The following is a 14,657-nucleotide window of genomic DNA, read 5'->3' on the forward strand; positions in this document are numbered from 1 at the left end:
TGGGAAAATGAAAGGGGCTGCATTTTGTAAGTTCTTGCAAACAGTGGGGCTTAAAGACTGGAGTTATAAAGGTCCTCAGGTTTGACTGGGATAGAGACCTGAGGGTGCTGCCCTATTCCTGGAGAGAAGGCAGGCAAACAACCCATAGTTAGATGGCATAGAAACAGTGATATGAAGAATGCCTGGGGCACAAAGTGGGGAGTTTATTCCCTCTTCATGGAGAACTTCCCTGAGAGGTAGAGTCACTGAATACCCCTCCTGGGACAAAGGAAACAACTGGTGCTATTTCCTTCCCCTGTCCCTCAGCATAAACACAAAGCTACTTGCAGTAAGCAGCACAGTTCTGATACTGGCTACCTAACCCACTTACATGAAGTTCCACATCCCTGCACTCTGGTGGTACTTCCCTTCTCTGTCAAGCTTGCCTCAGTGGAGCACATCAAGCCCCTTCCCAAGAAGACTAGCAGGAACCCCTACCCAAGCAACATCTCCCAAACAGAGGGTTCTGCAGGGCTTTAGATCTAATGGAAGTAGAATCGGTTCTCACTTAACAAGCAGACAAGAGCACACCTAGTTAAAACTCACTACATTCTGGCCAAAGACAAAACATTGCCCGGAGAGCGTCTGTAAATAACTGGCCTGAGGGACAGAGAAGACAAAACAACAGCAGAATGCACAATGCACAATGCACACACCAGAGACACTCCCTGAAGCACCAGGCCCTGAACACCTTTTGACTTCATTATATGACTCTCAGGAGCAGGAAACATAATGGGCTTTTCAAACACAGAGAAGAAGACAGAGACTTAGAAAAAAGGCAAAGATAGAAGGATTCATCCAAAATCAAAGAATGAGATAAGGTAGTGGCCAGAGATTTAAGCCAATCAGATATAAGTAACATGTCTAACGGAGACTTCAAAGCAACAATCATAAGACTACTCCCTGGAATTGAGGAAAAAACAGAAGACTTCTGGGAGGTCCATACCACAATGTTAAACGAGTTAAAAATCAGTGAGGAATGAAAAATACAATAATGGATACTCAAAATATATTGTATGCAATGAACACAAAGATGGAAGAAGCGGAGGAATGAATAAGTGAGAAAGAGGAAAAAATAATGGAAAATAATGAAGCTGAACAAAATAAAGAGTCATAGAACACAAGAACAGACTTAGGGAACTCAGTTACTCCATCAGTCAGAGTAATATTCATATTATAGAAGTCCCAGAAGAAGAGAGAAAAGGTGCAGAAAACTTATTTGAGAAAATAATAGATGAAAGCTTTCCTAATACGGCAAAGGAAACAGATATCTAGATCCAAGAGGCACAGAGAACTTCCATCAAAATCAACAAAAGCAGGCTAACCCCCAGACATATATAATTAATTATGCAAAACACAGCGATAAAGAAAAAATCTCAAAAGCAGCAAGCAAAAATAATTCCCTAACTTACAAGGGAAGACCCCTAAGGCTAGCTGCAGAACTCTCAACAGATAGTTTGCAAGTCAGAAGGGAGTGGCATGATATATTAAATGTGCTGACTGGGAAAAATCTGCAACCAAGAATATTATAATCATCAAGGCTATCATTCAGAATAAAAAGAAAGAGGGGAGCCTGGGTGGCTCAGTTGGTTGGGCGGCCGACTTCGGCTCAGGTCATGATCTCGCGGTCCGTGAGTTCGAGCCCCGCATCGGGCTCTGTGCTGACAGCTCAGATCCTGGAGCCTGTTTCAGATTCTGTGTCTCCCTCTCTCTGACCCTCTCCCATTCATGCTCTGTCTCTCTCTGTCTCAAAAATAAATAAACGTTAAAAAAAATTAAAAAAAAAAAAAAGAAAGATAAAGAGTTTCCCAGACAAAAACTAAAGAAGTTTGAGACCGCTAAAACAGCCCAGCAAGAAATCTTAAAGGGGATCCTTTGATTGTAAAGGAAAGATCAAAAGTGGCAAAGACAAGAAAGGAACAAGAAAATCTCCAGAAAAAAAATGACAAAACAAGCAATAAAGTGGCACTAAATACATATCAATAATTACTCTGAATGTAAATGGACGAAATACTCTAATCAAAAGACATAAAGTATCAGAATGAATTTAAAAAACAAAACAAAACAAGACACATCTATCTGCTGCCTGCAAGACGTTCATTTTAGACTTAAAGACACCTGCAGATTGGAAGTGAGGGGATGGAGAAACATTTATTATGCAAAACCTCAAAATAAAGCTGGAGTAGCAATACTTATATCTGACAAACTAACTTTAAACTGAAGACAATAACTGAAGACTAGACTTTAAAACTGAAGGTAAAGAAGGGCATTATATCATAATAAAGGGGAAAATCTAACAAGATGATCTAACAACTGTAAGTATTTATGTACCCAACATAGGGCCCCCAAATATACAAATTAATAACAAATATAAAGGACCTCATTGATAATAATACAGTAATAGTAGGGGACTTTAGCACCACAGTTACCTCAATGGACTGATCATATAAGCAGAAAATCAACAAGGAAACAATGGCATTGAATGATGCACACTGGACCAGATGGACTTAACAGATATATTCAGAACATTCCATCCTAAAGCAACAGAACACACATTCTTTTCAAGTGCACATTGGACACTCTCCAGAATAGATCACATGCTAGGTCACAAACCAGGCCGTGACAAGTACAAAAAGACTGAGATTATGCCACACACATTTTCTGAACACAACACTAGAGGTCAGCCACAAGAAAAACTTTGGAAAGACCATGGATACATGGAGGTTAAGCAGCATGCTACTAAACAATGAATGTGTTCACCAGGAAATCAAAAAATAAATTTAAAAAAAAATACATGGAAACAAAAGATAATGAAAATGGGATAGTCCAAAACCTTTGGGATGCAGCAAAAGTGGTCATAAGAGGACAGTATAAAGCAATATAGGCCTATCTCAAGAAGCACGAAAAACCTCAAATAAACAACCTAAGCTTACACCTGGAGGACCTGGAGAAAGAATAGCAAATGAAGCCTAAAGCCAGCAAAAGAAGGGAAATAATAAAGATTAGAGAAGAAATGATATATAAACTAAAAAACCAATAGAAAAGATCAATGACACCATGAACTGATTCTTAAAAAAAATTAATAAAATTGATAACCCCCTAGCCAGACTTAACATGAACAAAAGAGAAAGGACCCAAAAACATAAAATCATGAATGCGAGAGATCACAACCAACACAGAGAAATACAAACAATTATAAGATAATATTATGAAAAATTTTATGCCAACAAACTGGGCAATCAATAAGAAATGGATAAATTCCTAGAAACACATAAACTACCAAAACAGAAACAGGAAGAAAGAGTAAACTTGAACAGACTGATAACCAGAAAATAAGTTCAATCATTAATCCAAAATCTTCCAACAAACAAGTCTAGGGCCAGATGGCTTCACAGGAGAATTCTACCAAATATTTAAACAAGAGCTGGGTGGCTCAGGTGGTTGAACATCTGACTCTTGGTTTCGGCTCAGGTCATGATTTCATAGTTCCTGAGTTTAAGCCACATGTAGAGCTCCATGCTGACAGTGCAGAACCTGCTTGGGATTCTCTCCCTCTTCCTCTCTCTCTGCCCCTCCCCCACTCATGCTTTACCTCTCAAAAATAAATAAACTTTAGAAGAATAAAGAAGAGCTAATACTTATTCTTTTCAAACTTCCAAAATATAAATAGAAGGAAAACTTCCAAACTCATTCTACAAGGCCAGCATTACCCTGATTCTGAAACCAAAGACTCTACTAAGAAAGACAAATACAGGCCAATATCCTTGATGAACATGGATGCAAAAATACCCAATAAAAGACTAGCAAACAAAATCCAACATTATATTAAAAGAATCATTCATCATGATCAAGCAGGATTTGTTCCTGAGCTGCAAGTGTGTGTGGTTTAATATTTATAAATTAATCACCATTAAACATAACATTAATAAAAGAACCATATGATCCTCGAGGCACCTGGGTGGCTCAGTTTGTTAAACATCTGACTCCTGATTTCGGCTCAGCTCGTGATTTTACAGTTTGTGAGTTTGAGCCTGGTTGGGATTCTTTTTCTTTCCCTCTTGCTCTGCCCCTCAACCACTTTCTCTTTCAAATATTAAAAAGAACCATATGATCCTCTCAATAGATGCAAAAAAAATTGACAAAGTACAGCATCCATTCTAGATAAAAACTCTCAACAAAGTAGGGTTGGGGGGAACATGCCTCAACATCATAAGGGTCATATAAGAGGACCCACAGCTAATATCATCCCCAATGGGGAAAAACTGAGAGCTTTTCTTCTATGGTCAAGAACAATACAGGGATGTCTACTCTCACCAATATTATTTAACACATTACTAGAGGTCCTGGTCTCAGCAATCAGACAACAAAAAGAAATAAAGACATAAAAATTGGCAAAAAAGAAGTCAAACTTTCACTATTTGCATAGATATAATACTCTATGTAGAAAACCTAAGAGACTCCACAAAAAAAAATTGATAGAACTGATAACACAAATTCAGTAAAATCACAGGATACAAAATCCACATACAAAAATCTGTTGTATTTATACACACCGGGATGAAGCAGCAGGAGAAATCAAGCAATCAATCCAATTTACAACTGCACCAAAAACTGTAAGATATCTAGGAATAAACCTAACCAAAGTAGTAAAGGAACTATATTCTGAAAACACTGATGAAAGAAATTGAAAGTGACACAAAGAAATAGAAACACATTCCATGATCATGGATTAGAAGAATAAATACTAATATGTCTACACAATTTACTCATTTACTGCAATCCTTATAAAAAATACCACCATTGGGGCACCTTGGTGGCTCATTACTTGAGCGTCCGACTTCAGCTCAGGTCATGATCTCACGGTTGGTGAGTTCGGGCCCCTCATTGGGCTCTGTGCTGACAGCTCAGAGCCCGGAGCCTGCTTCGGATTCTGTGTCTCCCTCTCTCTCTCTGCCCCTCCCCCACACGCACTCTGTCTCTCTCTGCCTCTCAAAAATAAAGAAAAATAATAAAAAAAAAATTTTTAAATACCACCATTGGGGTGCCTGGGTGGCTTAGTTGGTTAAGTGTCTGACTTTGGCCAGGTCATGATCTCACAATTTGTGGGTTTGAGCCCCATGTCGGGCTCTGTGCTGACAGCTGAGTTGGAGTCTACTTCAGATTCTATGTCTCCCTCTCTCTCTGCCTATCACCTGCTTTCTCTCTATCTCAAAATAAATAATAAAAAAACATTAAATTTTTAAAAAAATACCACCATCATTTTCCAAAGAGCTAGAAAAAACAATACTAAAATTTGTATGGAACCACAAAAGACCACAAATAGTCATAGCAACCTTGAAAAAGAAAGGTGAAGCTGTAAGCATCAAAATTCCAGACTTCAAGTTATATTATAAAACTATAATGATCAAGACAGCATGACACTGTCAAAAAATAGACACATAGACCAATAGAACACAATAGGAAACCCAGAAGTGAACCCAAACTATATGGTCAGTTAATCTTTGACAAAGCAAGAAAGAATATCCAATGGAAAAATACGGTCTCTTCAATAAACGGTGTTGGGACAACTGGAAACCAACATGCAAAAGAATGAAATTGGACCATTTTCTTACACCATACAAAAAAATAAATTCAGAATGAATTTAAATGTGAGACAGGAAACCATCAAAATCTAGAGGAGAACAAAGGCAGTAACCTCTTTGATATTGGCTGTAACAACTTCTTACTATATATGTCTTCTGAGGCAAAGGAAGCAGCCAAAATGAACTATTTGGACTACATTGAAATAAATTTCTGCACAGTAAAGGAAACAATCAATAAAACTAAAGGCCCATGGAATGGGAGAAGATATTTGCAAATGACCTGACAAAGGGTTAGTATTGAAAATACATAGAGACTTTACCAAACTTAACACCCAAAAAACAAATAATCTAGTTAAAATATGGGCAGACGACACAAATAGACATGCTTTCAAAGACGACATGAAAAAGATGGCCAAAAGACACATGAAAAGATGCTCAACATCACTGATCATTGGGCAATACAAATCAAAACTACAATGAGGTATCACCCCACACCTGTGAGAACGGCCGACATTAACAACACAAGAAACAAGAGCTTTGGTGAGAATGAGGAGAAAGGAGAATCCTCTTGCACTGTTGGTGGGAATGCAAACTGGTGTAACCACTCTGAAAAACAGTATGAAGTCACCAAAAGGTTAAAAATAGAACTACTCTATTATCCAGCACTGGCACTACTAGGGATGTACCCAAATAATACAAAAATACTAATTTTAAGGAATACATGCCCCACAAAATTTATAGCAGCAAATGTCCATAAATTGATGAATGGATAAGGAAGAAGTGGAATATGTATGTATGTGTGTATACATTTGTATATGTGTGTATACATCAGTACATACATATATACATACATACATATACATATGTGTGTGTGTGTATAATAGAGTATTATTCATCCATAAATAATGAAATATTGCCATTTGCAACAACATGGATGGCACTATAGAGTACTATGCTAAGCAAAATAAATGAGTAGTGAAAGAAAAATACACCATATGATTTCACTCAGAGGTGGAATTCAAGAAACAAAATAAAGGGTCATGGTGGGGGGAGGGAGGAAAGAAAGGAAAATCAAGACACAGACTCTTAACTATAGAGAACAAACTTATGGTTACCAGAGGAGAGGTGGATAGGAGGATGGGTTTAATAGGTGATGGGGATTAAGGAGGACATTTTTTGTAATAAGTAACAGGGGTTGTTAAGTGTTGAATTGATATATTGTACAGCTGAAACTAACATACACTGTAGGTTAAATAATTGGAATTTAAATAAAAAGTAAAATAAAAAAAGAAAGAGGGAGGGAGGGAGAGTGAGAGAGAGAGGAAGGAAGGAAGGAAGGAAGGAAGGAAGGAAGGAAGGAAGGAAAATTCTGTCATTTCTAACAACCCAAATGACTCTGGAGACCATTACACTAAGTGTAATAAGGCTAACAGAGAAAGAAAAATACTCTGTGGTATCACTCACCTGTAAGAAATTTCTATGTAATTTTCAATGAAAAGGAGTAATTTGATTGGAGAGGTGAGACTATAGAAAGATCACTCTAAGCTACGTTATAAGAAATAAATTCAAAGTAGATTACTGTTGCTTTTAGTCGTACAGCTAAATTATTTCAGTAACAGCATAGGTTTAACTGAGGGACATTATAGGTTTTTGAGCAGAGAAACAGTCTGAGAAGACTCAAAGTTCAGATTCAGGGCACATTCTTACTTTATTTGTCCCAGTCCTTTAATGATGTCACCCATGACTTGGGTTCTTGTCAATTTTCTGATACATCATCTGAAGTATACAGTTTTGCTCCCTCAGGCTGATTCCCCTCAAGGTTATGGGATGGCTTCAGAAGTTCTAGGCTTTATATCCAGATATGAGAACATCCAGAGCAAAGGAAATCAAGTCCTATTGATCACTTTTCACCACATCTGACGTTATTTTCTGCACTATTTTTTCCAGAGATTTGCATATGGCATTGAATTGGTTTTAGCTTGAGAAAAAATTCTATTGATATATTGCTATTAAACTGAAGCCTTAGAGAAATATTAGAAATGCGTGCAGTAATATATCAATCAACAATAGGCTCATAAGATGCCAAATAAATCTTTGTGTTTAATCTTTTGTGTGTGTGACAAAAACTTGGCCTCAGCCAATGCCTGCATTGCTACCACTTAATCATCAAAACATTTATCTTAAAATGTAGTTAATATAGAAGATTAGCAGGGAGGAAAAATGATGAAAACTTAAAAGTACTGAAAACAAGCCATAAGTGGCAGTGATTATGCTGATGAAAAGTCTCCTTTTTGTACACTCTGTTCTAGCTCCTTTGAATATTTTTATGATATATGTAGGAGGCTGATTCACCCAAGTAATTAATCATGTAATGACTACACTTGTGTGTTCAATTACAGTCTTTATGGTTGATTACTCTTTGTAATAAATACCATTACTAGCTCTTTTTCACTCCTTTTGCCCTGGGCAAGAAGGCCAGGACATAAATGGAAAAGACAAATATAACCAATGTGTAGATGGAATGCTTTTCCTAACGCAGGATGTAGGACATATTAATTTTCAATGTCAGAAATATTAGTTTGTTTAGTGAAGCTAAAAGCATATAAACATTCACTAAATATATGACTTCATTGCAATAACATCAGCTCTTTACCACTACATTTCAATTTTGTTAGTATAAATAATTTTAAAATTATTTTTTTAAAAGCCTCTTTACTTTTTCTCAAATGGTAGAGAAAACATTTTGTGTATTCCCACAACAACAACAAAAAAAAATGCTTTTAATGTTTAAAGCCAAAACCATTTGTTAGGTCAACATCATTTTTCTTAGGATAACCTCTCATGCAAACATCTTATCAGACTTTTAAAATTACATATATAGTCTGAAAAATATTGAGATGATAATTTGTCCCAGTTCTTTTTAATTTTTTTAATGTTTGTTTATTTTTTGAGAGACAGAGCGTGAGCAGGGGAGGGGCGAAGAGAGAGGGAGACACAGAATCTGAAGCAGGCTCCAGGCTCTAAGCTGTCAGCACAGAACCTGATGCAGGGCTCAAACTCACAGACCATGAGATCATGACCTGAGCCAAAGTCAGACACTTAACCAACTGAGCCACGCAGATGCCTCATTTTGTTCCAGTTCTAAGAAGGAAATCCTAGCCCTTACTCTCCCCTAACCTCTGTGAACCCAAATTTTACAGGAGGCACTCTTTCTTCATTTGGAAAGGAGTCTATTACATTTCTTTGATAAATGTTTACTGAGAACTGCCATACCTCAGGCACAGTTCTTGGTGATGAGAATAATGCAATGAACAAAACATCTCTGGCATTATGGAGCTTAAATTTTAGTGTAATAAAGCACAGATAACACATAAAAAATAAAATATCTATTTGAATAAACAGCAGAGAGAATTTTGGAGGAAAATAACTCAAGTGATACCTAGGCAGTACATGAGGTTGCAATTTTAAATAGAGTGTTAAGAGGATGCTTCACTAAGGAAGTTATATTTTAGTAAATCTCTGTCTATTCCAATTGTTAGTATGGCTTCTCCCTTGTGATAGGATCCTGACCAATATAGAAATGGTGCCAGTAGCTGTCTTTCGAGGCCGTCCCTCAATTGTGGAATTTTTGGAATAGTTATGGTCCTGTTGAACATCTTGCTAACGGAAAATGAGATAGTAATAATCTAGGGTGTGAACTAGCACACAGTGAATCAAGCTGTTACCTGTGGTTGACTGTGATATATGACAAATGAAGCAAGTTCCTAGGGACTTTGGATGATTAAATTATCATCTCAAGTCATGATCTTGAAACTAGATGGATTTCATGATAATACTAGAATGATTTCTTAGTTTTTGCAGCCTCAGAGCAAGGTTTTTGACTATCAAACAAAATTTGATTGCACTGGTTACAGAATTAGAATGCCGATTTACATTATAATCTTACCTAGTTTCTTTGATGAAAGTTACAACTTTGATTGAAAAGGATAGGGACCTAGACATTTAGAATGAAGGCATCTGGTGGGTCTTCAATGAAACTGAGAATCCTGCGCACCCAGTCACTCTGAACCTCCCTTATCAGTGGACTTAGCTGTCCATCTTTGTCTGAGAAGACCCACCTTTCTTTGCTGAAAACTCTTTGTTAACCTGGGTCATATGTCTAATATGAAGATGCTTATTTTCCTCAAACTAATCACCATCACCCCCGTCCTGGCACGAGATCCATAGCTAAAGTCAATTATTGGCATGATCCTTGGGCCAGGTATAAACTATGGCTCAAGGGGAAATAGCTTACACATGAAACAATTCCAAGATTTAACAAATACATGTCAATAGAATCTTGGGAATAGATGGGAAAGTGAATCTTAAGGCTTCAGACCAAGGTTAGAATAAAAACCACTAGGACATGCTTCTCGCTAGAGATTCTGGATTCAGTGTGTTAGCTCGTGCAGTTGATAGTAGCTCCAACAACGACTCACTTCGTTGACTGAAACTTGGGTTTAAAGGCGGCATATATTTAATGAGCTTAGTATGACATAACTTCCCAGGCAAAATGTGGAAAAAAGAACCAAACAACTCCAGGAGACAAGAATGCTGCAACGGATTTTGGCAACCTTCACACCAATGCTCATATCCATCTCAGAGGAGTAACCAATATAAGAGCACAAATAAATGAACTAAAAACCAGAAAAGCAGTAGAAAAGATGAAAAAAACCAAGACCTGCTTTTTAAAAGATAAATAAAACTGACACACTTTAACTAGACTTATTAAGAAAATAAGAGAGGCCGGGGCGCCTGGGTGGCGCAGTCGGTTAAGCGTCCGACTTCAGCCAGGTCACGATCTCGCGGTCCGTGAGTTCGAGCCCCGCGTCAGGTTCTGGGCTGATGGCTCAGAGCCTGGAGCCTGTTTCCATTCTGTGTCTCCCTCTCTCTCTGACCCTCCCCCGTTCATGCTCTGTCTCTCTCTGTCCCAAAAATAAATAAACGTTGAAAAAAATAAATAAATAAAAGTGGGCAGAGGATCAGAAAAGACATTTTTCCAAAGAAGTTGTACAAATGGCCAATAGGTACATGAAAAGATGTTTAAGCAATGCATATCAAATCAGAGATTGCAAATCAAAAGCCACAATGAGGTATCCCCTCAAACAAGTTAACATGACTTTTTTTTCAAAAAAATAAAAATAAAAATAAATAACAAGTGTTGATGAGAACGTAAAGAAAGCCCTTGTGAACCCTTGGCGGGAGTGTAAATTGGTCCATATGCTATGGAAAACAGTATGGAAGTATCTAAAAAAAATTAAAAATACAACTACCACATGATCTAGCAATCCCACTCTGGGTGGATATCTCAAGGAAATGAAATCAGGATCTCAAAGAGATATCTGCACTTCTTTGTTCATTGCAGCAATATTGCAAATAATTAATAGTATCAGCCTGCCTAAGTGTCTCTCTACAGATGAATGGACAAAGAGGTGGTGTGTCTATTCATAGAATATTATTCAGACATGAGAAAGAATGAAATCTTGGCATTTATGACCACATGGATAAACCTTGAGGACACAAAGCTAAATAACATAATTCAGAGAAAGAACGGCAAATGGTGTATGATCACTTCTATGTGAAATATAAAAAAGCCAAAGTCATAGAAACAGAATAGAGTGGTGCTTGCCAGGGACTGAGAGAGCTGGGGATAATAGGAAGATGTTGGTCAAAGGAATAAACTTCCAGTTTTAAGATGAATAAATTCAGGAGATCCGATCTACATTATGGTGACTATAGTTAGCAATACTGTATTATATATTTGAAAGTTGCTGAGAGAGTAGAACTTAAATGTTGTCACCACAGACACACACAGACACACAAAAAGTAATTATGTGAGGCAATGGAAGAATTAACTAATCATATTGCAGAGATCATTTCACAACAGACACATGTATCAAATCATCATGTTGTATAATGTTACATGTTAATTATATATTAACGAAGTTGGGGGGTCAAGTAGATTTCTAGTTCTGTTTTTTGGTTGGTTTTTCGTTGTTATTGTTGTTTTTGAAACCTAAAGAAACAAAGGTGAAATAAACAAGAACGATAGAGAAAATGTGTAGCTTCTGCAAAAACTACAGCAAACATGAAGCTTAGCTTAGCTTCTAGCCAGATCAACTCAAAGCCTCTCATTGAAGGCCTATTTTCCTCCTGTAAAATTACTTGATATATTACATGTGGCTTTCAAATAAAACATTACAAGGAATACTAAAAGCCAAGAAATACGAAGTCTGAAGAGACAAAAGAGTCATCTGAACCAGATTCCAGTATCACAAAGATTGGAATTATTAGACAGGGAACCTAAAATAATTATGATTAATGTGCTAAGGACCCTAATGGCCAGATGCCAGTGGGCAACATGAAAAAACAGATGAGGGGGGCGCCTGGGTGGCGCAGTCGGTTAAGCGTCCGACTTCAGCCGGGTCACGATCTCGCAGTCCGTGAGTTCGAGCCCCGCGTCAGGCTCTGGGCTGAGGGCTCGGAGCCTGTTTCCCATTCTGTGTCTCCCTCTCTCTCTGCCCCTCCCCCGTTCATGCTCTGTCTCTCTCTGTCCCAAAAATAAATAAAAACGTTGAAAAAAAAATTTAAAAAAAAATAGATGAGGAACCCATGTCAGTATACAGATGGAAACTCCAAGAAAGAACCAAAGTAATGCTAGAAATCAAAAACACTTCAAAAAAATGAAAAATACATTTGTTTTGGTCTTATCAATAGACAGCACATGGCCAAAGAAAGAATCCGTAAGCTCAAAGCAAATCAGTTAAAATTTCCCAAACTGGTATGCAAAGAGAAAAAATAATATTTAAAAGGAAAACAGAAAGAAATCTGCAAGAAGAGTGGGATAATTACAAAAGGTGTAATATTTATGCAACAGAAATTCCAGAAGTAAAGAAATGAGAAGAAACATTTGAGGTAGTAGCGACAGAGAATTTTCCGAAATTAATTGAAGACATAAGCCATAGATCCAGGATATTCACAAAATACCACCCAGGATAAATACCGACCATGTTGCATCTGGGTCTATCATATTTATACTTTAGAAAATGAAAGACAATGAGAAAATCTTGAAAGAAAGTGGAGAAAAAATTATACTTCACCAATAGTGGACTAGGGATAAGAATTACATTGGACTGAATGTGAGAAACCACAAAAGGGGGTTAGGAGAAAGAGAGAGAGAAGTGTTTATCTCTTAACACATCTCTTAGCATTGTCTATTCCTCTCTAACTTCCTCATCATCACCCAAGTTCAACCTACCATTACCTTTCCCTGGACCTCTGCAAGTCCCTTAATTATCCTTGTTTCTCTTCTTGCACCCTTCCAATTTATTTTCCATACTCAAGGAATGACCATTTATTAAAGAGAATGTGGTTACTGCTCCCCTGCCAAAAACAACAAAAAAAAGTCCCACAGTTTTAACCTTTCAATGGTGCAAGGCTTTTCATTGTTTGGGGGCTAGGCTTCCTAGGCTCTTTGAGCTTTGAAACTGACCTCTTTAGGAGCGCCTGGAATTACCTACCTACTTGATATTTGTGCTTTTATCACACATTAATTTCTTAAAAGCATCATTTCACTCCTGCCAGAGGCCTCCTGTGTATGTATATTCTAACATTCCCCGCCCCCCCCCCCACAAACACACATACCACATAGCTGCAACTAGTTAATTACTATTGATCCTTCAGATCTCAGAATCACTTGCTCAGAGAAGTATATTCTGATTTTCCAAACTGCCTCAGAATCTTCTGATAAAGGTTCTCACGAAACTGTACCACTTTCTTCTAAGAGATAGCAGAGTTTTTATTGCTTTACCAATGCATAAAACAAAAACAAAAAACAAAAAAATATGGAAAGCAGAAAAAAGGAGAAGATAAAAAATAAATAACATGAAATTAACAGAAAACTGTTAAAAAACGTGGTAGATATTAATTTAAATATATCAGTAATTAAGTGCGAATGCTGTAAATGTATCAATTAAAAGAGAGACTATAAGAGTGTATTAAAAATTTTACAACCCAGCTCTGTGTTTCCGTAAGAAACTGAATTATTAAAGATATAGCTAAAGTACACAGCTATATCTTTATGGTAAACAATATTAATCAGTTTGATCTGTTGAGTGGATTCTCCCACTCAATGTCACTGATATTTGCATCCCCAAGGAAGGCAGGAAGGCAGGAAGGCAGAAAGAAAGAGAGAGAGAGAGACAGAGAAAGAAAGAAAGAAAGAAAGAAAGAAAGAAAGAAAGAAAGAAAGAAAGAAAGAAAGAAAGAAAGAAAAAGAAAAAAGGAAGGGAGGGAGAGAGGGAGGGAGGAAGGAAGGAAGGAAGGAAGAAAGAAACAAAGAAAGAAAGAAACAAAGAAAGAAAAAGAAAGAAAAAAGAGAAAAACATTATAAATTTGGCAAATCATGTACAGAATCTACATGCAGGAAACTATAAAAATTTGATAAAGACATTTTAAAGATCTAAGCAAATAAATGGGTGTTCCATGTTTATGGGTAGAAAGACTCATTATTAAAATGTGAATACTACCAATCTTAATGCAGAGATTCACTGCAGGTCAATCAGAATCTCAGCAAACTGTTTTATGTTATAGACAAACTGAGACTAAAAATTATATGGATTTGCAAAGACCCAGAAAAATAAATATATTACTGAGCAAATTCAGAGGACTGATACCACCCAACCACAAGATTTTTCATGCAGTTTAAGAAGTCAACAAAGTTTGGGATTATTTAAAGAACAGACACACAAAAAACAATGGGGAGCCCTGATTTAAACCTATGCAAACAAAAGCAAAAAATGAACTATTGGGACTACACCAAAATAAAAAGCTTTGACTCAGTGAAGGAAACAATCAGCAAAACTAAAAGGCAACCTACTGAATGAGACAAGATACTGGCAAATGACATATCTGATAAAGGGCTAGTATCAAAAATATATAAAGAAGAGTTTAAGAAAAGATGGCGGCTTAGGAGGACGCTGGGCTCACCGCACGTCC

Source organism: Prionailurus bengalensis, chromosome A2 (genome assembly GCF_016509475.1).
Source record: "Prionailurus bengalensis isolate Pbe53 chromosome A2, Fcat_Pben_1.1_paternal_pri, whole genome shotgun sequence".
Classification (NCBI taxonomy): domain Eukaryota; kingdom Metazoa; phylum Chordata; class Mammalia; order Carnivora; family Felidae; genus Prionailurus; species Prionailurus bengalensis.